At 42.0% G+C, this 12120-nt stretch overlaps 1 pseudogene; it reads right to left on the bottom strand.

Moving 5' to 3' along the window:
* Positions 1 to 8300: 8300 nt before the first annotated feature.
* Positions 8301 to 11558, bottom strand: LOC101714360 (SWI/SNF-related matrix-associated actin-dependent regulator of chromatin subfamily A member 5 pseudogene; annotated as a pseudogene).
* Between the last annotated feature and the right edge of the window lie 562 nt (positions 11559 to 12120).

The following is a 12120-nucleotide window of genomic DNA, read 5'->3' as shown; positions in this document are numbered from 1 at the left end:
TGCTATGGTGGGGACGCCTTTCAGACAGGACACCAAGGCCCAGAATCAGCCAAGGAACCTGTCCAGGCCCTGTTTCCGGGCTCACTTCCTGCCCTTCCTCACATGGCGATCTCATCCCTACCAATCTGCTGAAAACCAGTGAGTAACATTGCTACACTAGGTTAATTTCAAACTCATGAGCAGGGGCACCATCAGAGCCTTTTGGTGGATCGTCTACACAGAGGCGAAGGATGGGAGTTAGGAGCCAGAAAAGATGTGGGAGGGGGAGGGGTGACAGGCCTTTGCTGCCCTATAGGAGGAGCAGAAATCAAAGCACAAAAGGAGACCCTCCGTTGGTGCGCAGGTGTGTGATTAAGCACTAGGGGGCAGAGTGTGTCCAGGAATGGGGCCGCACATGCTCCTTGCCTGTGGTTGTAAGGGTGGTTTTAAAAGGACCAGTTTTCAGTGTGAAGGGTCACTGCTTTTAGTACGACCCTAGTCAATACGTTTCTAATTGGGTTATTAATCTGGTAATAAGTGTGACATACGCGCCCAGAGGGTGGGTTGAGCCGATGCAACGTGACTAATGAGCGCCCCACGAATGCCTTTTGAAAGGGTCATCTCCTGCGTAATCTTTGTTCTCCTTTTGTGTGAATGGGTGCCCCCTCATCATTTGGCAATTTGTCCTAAGGCAGAGGGCTTAAGAATTGAGAAACCTCAGATAATATTTCAAGAGTTTTCCAGGAGATAATCTCTGCAGTTGGACAGCACACCAAAAAAATGGATAATGGATTTATTTTTTAATATTTTGCAAATCAACGTGATTGTGCACACTTGTTCTCATATCTGTGTGTGTGCTGTCACACTTCCTGAGCGAGCAGTCAGCCGCACAGCGCATAGATCTTTTGCTTAGGAATTAACCCCAGTAATAATATGATTCAAACAGCTGCAAGCAAGGACATTTGGACAGATCTGAATTTAGCAGTGGCCTGAGGATACCCGTGTAGAATATCATTAGTGAGAAGTCCTCAGCACTAGACACTGGGCTTTTCTTGTACAATCACTATTAAGCAATAGACCGACCCTCTCGGATAGATACCAATATGATTATCTTTATGTTGAGGAGACTTTAACTATGAGGGCCCAAGAAACCTTGTCTCAGATTACCCAGCCAGGAAGTAGCTCAAGCAGGCCGCAGATGGAACCATCTGACATCAGAGCCCAGGTACCGAGCTCCTGTCTTCCAGAAAGCCTAAGTCAGTTTGTCCCAGTGGGAAAAACCTGGGTCATAGATTCCAGTCCTTCACCTTCTAAGGAACATGGTGCTGACTTTTGGATGGTCTTAGAAGATTGTCTCCAGAGATCTGTTGGATTTTAAGATCTTGTAATGAGGCAAATACTTCATAATTCAGGTCAAAGTCAAAGTATAACCTCTGTGTTAGAAGCATTTGGGGCATGGAGAGCACAGGCTAGTCTACGGGGATCTGCACTGGGGTCAGAAGGAAGTTTCTAGAAGATGGGAACATAACAAGATGATGGGAGGTGAGTGGGATTATTCTGTCAAGATCTTCGTGGCTGAAACCAAGCGTTCAGAGTGCACCTTCTCCTCACAGGCCTGAGTTTGGGGACTGCAGCCTTGTTAGAGGGTGGACACTGTTGGGCAAAGAGAGGTGTGCGCTGGGAAGATGCGTCATGAGGTGGAGCTTGGGGTGAGTGGAAGAGGAATCCATGCTTCCCACAGACTCATGGGAACTGCTGGGCACTGATGCCAGGGAAGGTCCTGGGGACACTTGGTTGGCCACAGGGATCCACGGTCCAGCCACAGGCAATCAGAAACAAGCATATTCAGCTCTCGCTCTTCTTCCTTCCCCCAAAACCAGAGTGGTTGGGGTGGGAAAGAAGAGAGTAGACCATGTCTCCACCCCTCCACCCCAAATCTTTTAAAGCTTTTCATTTAATCTGCACAAGAAGCTAGGATGAAAGCTTTGAATCCAATATAAGATTGAAATTTTAAATCAAAGGAAGCCAAATTTTAATCAGTGGAGAGAAATCATTTTGATAAGTAAAATGATGAAAAGTAATAGAATCAGAGTGAGATATATATAGCCAATGGTTCCCACTCCCCAGCAGTCAAGGGAGGTTCCACAGAGCATAACAGACAGATTTTATTAGAGAAAAAAAGACACATATTTCATGTTTATCCCCCCAGAGAACTGATAATCTTCACTAACCCTGTTACTCACAGAAAAATCGATAAATATTATATATTCTGCCAAGGTGAAGGCAGCCTGCCTCCTTACACCACAGCCAGTTCCCACTCATGAGGGGCCTGGAGTTCAATCTTGCGGGTGCACTGTGGGAGCCTCTGACAGTGGTGGGCAAAGCCGAGGTGTCTCTTCCTGTCAGGCGTGTAGTCAGCCCTTCCTGCTGCTCACAACGAGTACTAGGTCAGGTTATTCACCTTCATCCCCTCGTGGCCCATTGTGTTCCCATCTTGAACTTGAGCTTGAGCCCTGGCCTTTAGAAGGGTTGTACAGTATGAACTTAAATTCCACATGCCATGTGATACTCTCACTCCAACCCTGAGTTCCTTCTTCCCTTTCTCTCTCTCTCTTTCTCTCTTTCTTTCTTTCTTTCTTTCTTTCTTCTTTCTTTCTTTGTTTTCCTTCCTTCCTTCCTTCCTCCTTCCTTCTTTCTTTCCTTTCTCTCTGGTAGTGCTGGAGACGGAACTCAAGGATGCTCTATCCCTCAGCTATATACCCTTTTCTAAAAATTTGAGACAGAGTCTTATAAGTTGCCCAGGCTGGCCTTGAACTTGCCAACCTCCCACTTCAGCCTCCCAATACCTGGGATTCCAGATGGCACCACCACATCTGATTTCCTTCCATCCCATAGCTATGAATTTGGAACCAGTGGAAAGACATGTCTGTATAACACAGGCAGGGGTCCAGAAGCAGGCCCTAAACTATGTGATCATCCACTCTGTGATAAAGATGACATCACCAACCCATGGGAAAAATGAAATACTGTTTGTGTAGGAAAACAACCATTTACATTCTTCCTTATGCCAGGCACTTTGGCATGCTGAGTATTTCCAGCTGAAGGGAACTGGAACAACAGTAACAATGCAGAAAGAGGAAAGACTCCTTCACAGGCCTCCTGCCCCCTGACCTGCATTGGGCAGAGAAGTAGAATCTTCCTGCCCCTTCTCCCCTGAATAAAGCAGGCCATCACCTAGGAAGGTCCCTCTCCTACCTTCTTGTGTGAAGGCCTTCATGTGGCAGGTGTCCTGCCCTGTACATGGAGGAAAGCAATGCTCATGAGAAGAATCTTCATACATGAGACTAGTCAGATTCTCTTGCAGTTAGTTACATCAGATTACACCCATTTGTCCTCCTGTTACACTTCTGCACAATTATCCACAAAAGTACACAGATTTCCCCATTTCTTTGGGCTTTCATTTCTGAAAGCAGTTGGATCCTGTAAAACTGTATGAAATAAATTTGTCTTGCTTCAGTTTGTAATAGCTAAAACTTGGAAACAGCCCAATTGCCTGTCAACTGGAGACTGGATAAAGAAGATGTGGGTTTTTTTATAAAATGGAGTACTACTCAGCCATAAAGAATGAGAAACTAGGGACATTTATAGCTAAGTGGACGCACATTGAGGCCAAACTCTTAAATGAAATAAATAGGACATACGTGTAAATACCAAATAGTTTCTCTAGTGTGAGAAACTGAAAGTGTAAATAAGAATCAAAATGTATAATTGATATTGTGAAATAGGAAGAAAATGTTTAAAGGAATAGGGGAAGTGGGAAGGGAATGGGAAAGGAAAGAAAGGAAAAGAAAAAATATGAAAACAGGAAAAACATGGAAACAAAGTCTTTGTAAATGGGGAAGGGTGGAGGGGAGTGAAGGGAGGGCAGGGAAATGGGGAAAAAATAAAAACCAACATACATCATGTAAAGGTACAAGATCCCAATGATGAATGTAATTGTATTGCATACCTAAAATGTACCAATAAACTAAATGGAAAAAAATTTGTCTTGCTGATCTGTCTTTGGTAATGAGTCCAGCCATGAACCTAGTGATGGGTGAAGAAAATATATTACTTTTTGTCTCCTACACTTCTCATTAATCAGTTTCAAATGGGTCAACAAGCTAGAAGTCATAGAGGAAAGAAAGAAAATGTAGAAGAAAACAGGTGACCATCAGATCTTGGGATTGAGGAAGAACTTTATCAGTATAAAAATAATAAACAAATTGCAAAAAATGAAAGTTCAAATATGTAAACATTTTAAAAGTATGTGAAAAATGATATAAATACAGTAAAAAAAAAAATATGGTAGCCCATTGACTCCCATTGTACCAGCGGACAGCAAGCTCACAGCCAACATTTGAGTTGATCAGACTAGCTGTCCCCAAGCATGACCAGCTCACCAATGCCTGAATGAGCCTAGCCAAGATCAGCCAAACCTGGTCCAAGTTATCAGATGCAGTTTTTCCTCTTGCTTGCTTGCTTGAGACAAGGTCTCACTACTTAGTCCAGGCTGGCCTTGAACTCACTACATAGCTCAGGCCAGCCTAGAACTTATGATCCTCCTGCTTTAGCATTCCAGAGTGCTAGAATTACAGGCATGTGTGCCACATCAGATACATTTTCTGACCCATAGGTTTGCTAGCAGTAGTAAATGGTTTTGCACGCAGAGCACTAAGTTTTAAGGTGATTCCTTAGGCCGAATTAGGTAAGCGATACTGTTGTAGTTTGGACTTGGATATGAAATGGGCCCCAAGCCTGTGTGTTAAAGGCTCAGTCACTAGCGTGGGAGGTGATGGAAACTTTAAGAGGCAGAACACAGTGGGAGGTCTTCCAGTCATTGAGGGTGAGGCCTGAAGGGGCTCTTGGGACCGCAGCCTGTTCCTCTTCCTGTCTTGTTCCCTCAGCCGTAAGGTAGGCAGGCTTCCTCTGCTGCATGCTTCGCCGTGATGTGCCACCTCTTCAGGGATGCAAAAGCAACAGGACCAAGCAGTCGTGGAGGAAAACCTCCAAAACCATGAGCCAAAATAAGCCTTTTCTCTCCTAAGTCCATCAGCTCAGATATTTATTATGCTAATGAAAAGCTAATGCTCCTCCAAGAGGGACATGACAAATTAGAACAAATATGTGCAAGAAACATGAAAGCTAGAGATTAAAATCTTTAATATGGAATGAGGTCTTATACATCAACAAGAAAAACACCATCTGCCATGAGGGAAATGGATAAAGGCCATGAGCAGATAAGTTGTTAAGAAAAAAAGACAAATGACTAAAAAACTAATTAAAAAGCATTAAGCCTCGCAAAAATAGAAGTGATCTAAATATGAAATTATCCTTAGATATTTTTTTACTTATGAAATTAAACAGCAACTTAAAAATGCTTAGTAATGGTGAACATGGTAGTGAGATGGCCACTCACTTGGCTGTGGGTGAAATCATAAGGAACAAGCCATTTCCGGAAAGCAGCATGATTGAGTAAATGTGTTTGGGTCAGGAGCTGTTGGTGTGGAATGTTGCACTATTATGCCCAATTCCTCATTGCTCCTGCATTCACACTCTTTGCATGATTTTGCAGTTTTTCCCGTCGGAAGGGTATATTTTCTTGCATATTGATGTTGCCCTTGGCCTTGTGGCTGTGTTTGGCTGACAGGGTGCTAACAAGTGTGTGCTGAGTTAGAGGCATGAGGATGCTCTGGTTTCAAGTCTGTTCTGTTGCCTTTCTCCTCTTCCAGGAGGAGCTTCCTTCCTCCGTATCGTCTGGTGCCTTCAGCCTAGGCTCCAGGTTGAACACAGGGATTTGGGAGAATGGAAGAGCTATTGGCAGAATAGTGCTTACAACTTGTCAATGGTCCCACCGATAGAACCCAAACAAGTGCATAACAAAACCAAAATCCATGAACATTTCTAACAAAACCAGGTGAGCAGGTATCCCTGGGAAGCTGAAATACAAGCAACTGAAGATAAATCCTCAGTAGTCCCAAGATCTGCACATTCTCAGCATCCGAGCGAGAAGGCAAAGGCAAGTGAGAGCCAGGGATGTAGCTCAGTGGCACTGCGCCTGCCTCGCAAACTCAAGGTCCTGAGTTCGATCCCCAAAACAAAAATTAAAGAAAGTGAGAGAGCCTGGAACAAACCTGAGAACAGAAAGTCTCAAAAATACTCCCACCCCGGGTATTCAATACTGGAAGGCACACCCCGCTGATTTTAGAGCAGCAGCTGAAACTGTTGTGCCTACCCCAGTGTGCAGGTGAGTGGGGGGGGGACCTGCAGGGAGGGCTGAAAGTCCAGGTGAAAGTGAGCGGGGAAGTGCTTTGAGGAATCTTACAAAACAAGGTACTGTTAATTTTTTGTACCATGATGAAACACTACAGAATAGGTAACTTTTTGAAGTGAGAAAAGTTACTCTAAACAAAGACCCTGTCCAAAAGTTCCAAAAAATGAAACTAATATAAAAGCAAGCCACAAAACAGTACATAGGTCAAATCTCATACAAAGTTATTGTGCAGAAAATAAGAATAAGAAGCAGAATAATATTACTGTAGATAATGAAAGCAGGCTAGAAAGATTTGCTTTCACAAGAAAATTATAATGTACTATTTTTAAATGAGCAAAAAGACACAGAAATTGTACAAAACATCAAAGCACAACAAATAAAAATTACAAAAACTCAGAAGTGAAGTGACAGACCTCAAGAAAAATACAGAAATAAAAATAAAGGCTAAGCTATAATTAATGTGGTGAATAAACACAACAGATAATGCCTTAAGAGATTAAAAGGTGAAAATAGGAAAAATTTTAAATTAAAAAAATTAAGACAGAGATAAGGATTTGAGAAACAATATAACTATTCAATGACTGTAGCCAAAATATGGATAACAGAAGTTCCTGAATAAGAAAACCAAAGCAAGAGAATTGAACAAATCCTAAATGCTTTAACTGAAGAAACACTTTCTGAAATACAATAGATTTTGAAGTACAGATTGAAGGAGTATGTTATGCATACGAGGCTGTGGCACACAAGTGAGCAGGACACGTTTTGCTAAAATATCTGGACTTCAAAGAAAAAGACAAATATTATTTCTTTATACAACCAGGCAAAAATCACATGTGGCTTATAAGGGAAGGAATATTATCATTGGACTTTTTGATTGTAACACATATTTCAAAAGAAAATGGAATAGAATATTTAGGATACTCAGACAAAGAAAATGTAACATTCAAGTATTATAGGCATGAACAGGCAGTCCTGAATGTGTACATTTGAATTTAGGGACCATTATACTTTCAGTAGTGGGGATTGAACCCAGGGCCTCATGCACGCTAGGCAAGCATTCTACCACTGAGCCACATTCCCAGCCTGGGACTGTTAGTCTTACATGTACTTCCTGAGGAACCCATTAGAGAACAAACTTCAGACAACTTCATGATGGCTAGGGGCTCCGACACAAGGACTGTTGGAGAATATTAAATGTATAGTATGTGAAGTTTATATGACCTTACAATGTAGCCATAGTACAACTTAAAAATGAGGTGAGACTAGGGATAGCGCTAAGGTCTACCAATTTTTAAAAAGTATTTTTAGTAATCATGGTTGGTAGTGGTTATGCTCAGTATTGTTATTTTTGAACTCTTCTGGGTATAATGTAGGATACAGTAAAAGAATAATCATGGGATAGTCTATTATTTCTCATAGTTTGAGAACCAGAACAAGGATTCTTGATGTGGAGGAAGCAGATGCAGAGGTAATTTTTTTTCAGAAGTAATTTTTTAAAAGTTAAGGAATAACACTTGAGTCCTGAATCTGAATTGGAAATATCACTGTGAATTCATGAAGTGTTTTATCTTCAAAAATATATTTCCTAGCTCTGTCCACTGAAAAAGTCCCCAAATATAAGCCAGCTTACTCAATAGCATAGAGTATCCCTGGAGCCCAAATTGTGCTAATGAAATGCCATTTTCTTTTCTTTTTTTGGTACCGGGGATCAAACTTGGGTCCTTGTGCTTGCACAGCATGTAGCGAAACTGCTGAGCTAAATCCCCAGCCCATGAAGTGCCATTTTCTATTAAAAGACAACTAGAGCTTCTTGGAGAAATCGCTGATTGCAAATCTGTGCCCCTCCAAAATACAAAATATCCTGGAGCATTTTGTCATTACAAAGGTCAGACTACTACTAAGCCATGTCACAGCTATTCGAGTCAATTTGAAGAGGTTCCCAATGGCCAAAGATAAGACAATTTTTTTTTTAATAAATGAAGCCTATTTTATTACTTCAAGTGTTAATGATAAAAAAAATTTCAGCACAACTGTTCCATTTAAAAAAGTGAAAGTACATACTATATTTCTAGCTCAATAAACAGATGAGCCTGATGTCTCTGAATGACATAACAATTGAGCATTGTACAGTACATCTTATGAAGACCTGTAAATTAAAGAACTACTGCTTTGAAGTTAGTGATTATGAAACAAATATGCATTCATAGTTTCAGCTTCTTTTTTCTTCCTCTACCATCAGCTGCTCCATCCATTTTACGCTTCTGTGTTGAAGGCTTTGGCCCTCGTTTCTTTTTCTCTGCCTTCTCCTTCTCTTCCAGCTCCATGTTTTCTCTTTCAATCCATGTAATTACGGTATTACACCGCCGCTGGAGCACCACTGCAGTTCTGGACTTAAGAAACCAATCAAATCTGAACTGAGGAGAGTTGCGGATGCACTGCTGCAATTCATCGTAGACCTTTTCCTTGTCAAATCCAAGCTTGTGAAGCATACAAAGCAGAAAACGATCCTCCTCTGTGTAGTTTTTTCCTTTGTTGGTACCGTATGATATTTGGAGCTGATGAAAAGGTGCTTTGTACCGTCCAATCTTCGTATCAAGTGCTTTTTTGATGCTCATTCTTCTCTGAATTCTTGCCTCTCCCCTTTCAATCTGTGCTATGATCTTCTCTATGTCCTGGAGCTCACTGCATCTTTCCCAGAACACAGCTGAATATTCAATGACCTCTTCTGGAGTTTTTCCTTCCACTTCTCTTGCTATATTTTCAATATCATCACGACCCCACTTCTCATTAGCTTTAATAAACTGGTTAAAGTCTCTCTTATTCCAATTGGTAAAGCCCCTTGTCAGAAGCTTCTCCTTCTCCTCTAGCTCCTCATCATTAAGGGGCTCTGCGTCATTGATTTTGAGCTGCTCTTCTTTCTGTGCCTGTGCCGCGTTGGGGAGGTCGGGGCTCCGAGTTGTACCCAATAGTTTTTCTGTAATACAGAATTTCTTTTTCCAGTAATTCAAATAACCGTGGGGGAAAAAACTGAAAATCCTGAACATTGGGTTGTTTTGGAGGTTGAGGAGCCTTGGGTGCTTTAGGTTCACTAACACGAAGCGCTTCTCTGAAATATGCATCCACAGCGTAGTTAGCTTTTCTCTCTCATTTGGGTGGTTCAATCCACTCAGTGAATGCAATCTTTTGTTTTTCTCTATAGTCTTCCCCTTCAAAGTTATACACACTTGACTCTGTATCCATTGTAAAATTTCTAAGCGAGCTTTCACCCATTTTGGAGAGCTTTTCATTAATCTCAGCAGTCTGCTTTGCACCTCTTTCCAAAATGCCATCTATATCCTCATGGGTGATCTCCCTCTCCTTTGAGGCAAATACATGCGTTGTCCCATGTCGAATCATCTGCAGCATTTCATCCTTCCCAATTTTGTTCAGATTCTGGTCCACCAGCCTCCCTTGTTGAATGACAATTGAATCCAGCCTGAGTTTCATCTCACCACGTTCCACTATTCTTTCTTCTATGGTGTTATCAGTTATAAAGCGGAACACTCGGACAGTCTTGGTTTGTCCAATTCTATGTGCACGGTCCATAGCCTGGAGATCTACTTGGGGATGCCAATCTGAATCATATAAAATTACTACATCAGCAGTAGCAAGATTGATGCCAAGACCACCAGCACGTGTGCTTAACATGAAAACAAACTGTGCTGTTTGGTTCATTGTATGCGTTGATTGAATCTTGTCTCTCATCATGTGGTGTCTGTCCATCCAACCTACAGTACTCATAATTTCTCCACATGCAGTAATCTTCTAAAATGTCCAATACTCTTGTCATCTGACTGAAGAGTAGTACTCGTGAACCTTGTTCCTTTAATTTAGGGAGCAACTTGTCTAACACCACCATTTTGCCACTGTTGTTAACTAGATGCATATCTGTTGTATAAGGTGGACCAGGTTCAGCTCCATCAAAGAGGTATGGATGATTACAGCATTTCCTCAACTGCATCAGGATGTTCAATAGCCTCATCTTGTCCATCTTCCCTGCTGAGTTCAGTATATCTATATCCTTCATTAATATCCGGGTATACCATTCCCTTTGCATTTTGCTGAGACCCACATAGATTTTTACTTCTTTCTTTGGAGGCAAACTCTTTTCAACGTCAACCTTAATTTGACGAAGCAGAAATGGACGCAAAACCATATGAAGCCTCTCTACTAGCTTTTGATCCCCAAGGCAGTTGTTCGTATCAAACCAGGAATCAAAGTCGTCAGCTGAATTGAACACATCTGGCAACAAAAAATTAAGAAGCGACCAGAGCTCGTGCAAGTTGTTTTGAAGAGGTGTTCCAGTTAATAATAGTCATTTGTAGTCTTGAATTCCCTCACTATTTCTGACAACTTAGATTTTTCATTTTTGATTCTGTGAGCTTCATCTATAACTAAGTATCTCCAGTTAAATTTTTTGAACACAGACTTCTCTTTAATAAGCATTTCATAGGATGTTACACATACATCCCATTCTCCTGGTAACAGAACATCTCTGACAAAAGCAGCTCTTTGTTCTTTATCTCCTATCAAACAAAAAACCATATGAGGACCAGGAATGTTTCTATAGTGCCTCATGTACCCAAGAAGAGAAATTGTTTGAAGAGTCTTGCCCAGGCCCATTTCATCTGCAAGGATCCTATTGATACCATTCTTATGCAAAGAAATAAGCCAATTCAATCCTCAGACCTGATAATCCCTCAGTTTACACCATTTCACATATGATGGAGAGTCTTCAAATCGAGTGCAAATATTGGTTGCTTTGGAGCTTTCTGTTAATAGTTCTTCGTCTTCCTCTTGCTCTCTTCTACGGTGTCGGTAATCGCCAACTGAGAGCAAGTTCTGTTTCTCGTTCTTTTTTATTCGTGGGCGCCCGGGTTTCATCTTCAAAGGTGAGGTTAGAGTCTTCTAAGCAGCAGGCCGAATGAAATGAGCAAACAGCTCTGTCTGCTTTAATAAATACTCAAATCTATTTGCTCGATCAGTTTGCATTTTTTCTTCATAGGTAGGATCTGGTTGTTGGATTTCTTTTTGCTTCCCAGGTGATGCATCATCAAATACTTTCTCCGCCTCGGCGTCCGCGGGGTCGGCGCCGGCTGCTGCGGGAACGGACGCCGTCGGGGCCGCCTTTGTTGCAGCCGGAGCTCCCGCCTCCGGCCGAGGCCTCGGGCTTGGAGGCCGCGCTCTCGGGAGGCGGGGACGGCGGCGGCTCGGCCGCGCTCGCCATGATGCTCTGTCCGCGTCACCCGCTGCCTGGCCGGGGCGGTGTTGGGGAGGCGCCGAGGTCCGGCGCCCAGTGGCGCGGCGGCCGGGAAGCAGCAGGAGCGCCGGAAGCTCTGCGCACCGCTAAGATAAGTCAAATTTAATTTCAATAAGGGCAATAATGCAATGGATTGCAAAGCTTCAAATATATTTACATCAATGATTTCATAATAATTGAAAAAACAACTGGCAAATAATGGAATCGATTCATTATTTTGAAAATTAGATAAAGAAAAGAATCAAAAAATTGCTACTGGGAAGGTCAAATAACATCATACATTTCCCAAATTTCATTAGGGCTGGGGATTTAGCTCAGTGGCATCACACCTGCCTTGCAAGTGCACGGTCCTGAGTTCGATCCCTGGTACTGGGGTGCGGGGAGAAAAGAATAAAGAGTTATCCTTATTTTTCTATTAAACTGTACCACTGGTAGCCATTAGGAGATAAAAAGACGTGTCTCTCTATAATATTAATGTGTTTAATAAATACAATAAACTTAGAGTTCTAGCACTATCATTTTGTAATTC

Source organism: Heterocephalus glaber, unplaced genomic scaffold (assembly GCF_053883595.1).
Source record: "Heterocephalus glaber isolate CG9 unplaced genomic scaffold, H.glaber_assembly_v1.0 deba00001572, whole genome shotgun sequence".
Classification (NCBI taxonomy): Eukaryota; Metazoa; Chordata; class Mammalia; order Rodentia; family Bathyergidae; genus Heterocephalus; species Heterocephalus glaber.
Note: the sequence above shows the minus strand (reverse complement) of the source record. Positions and strands in the feature narration are given on the sequence as shown.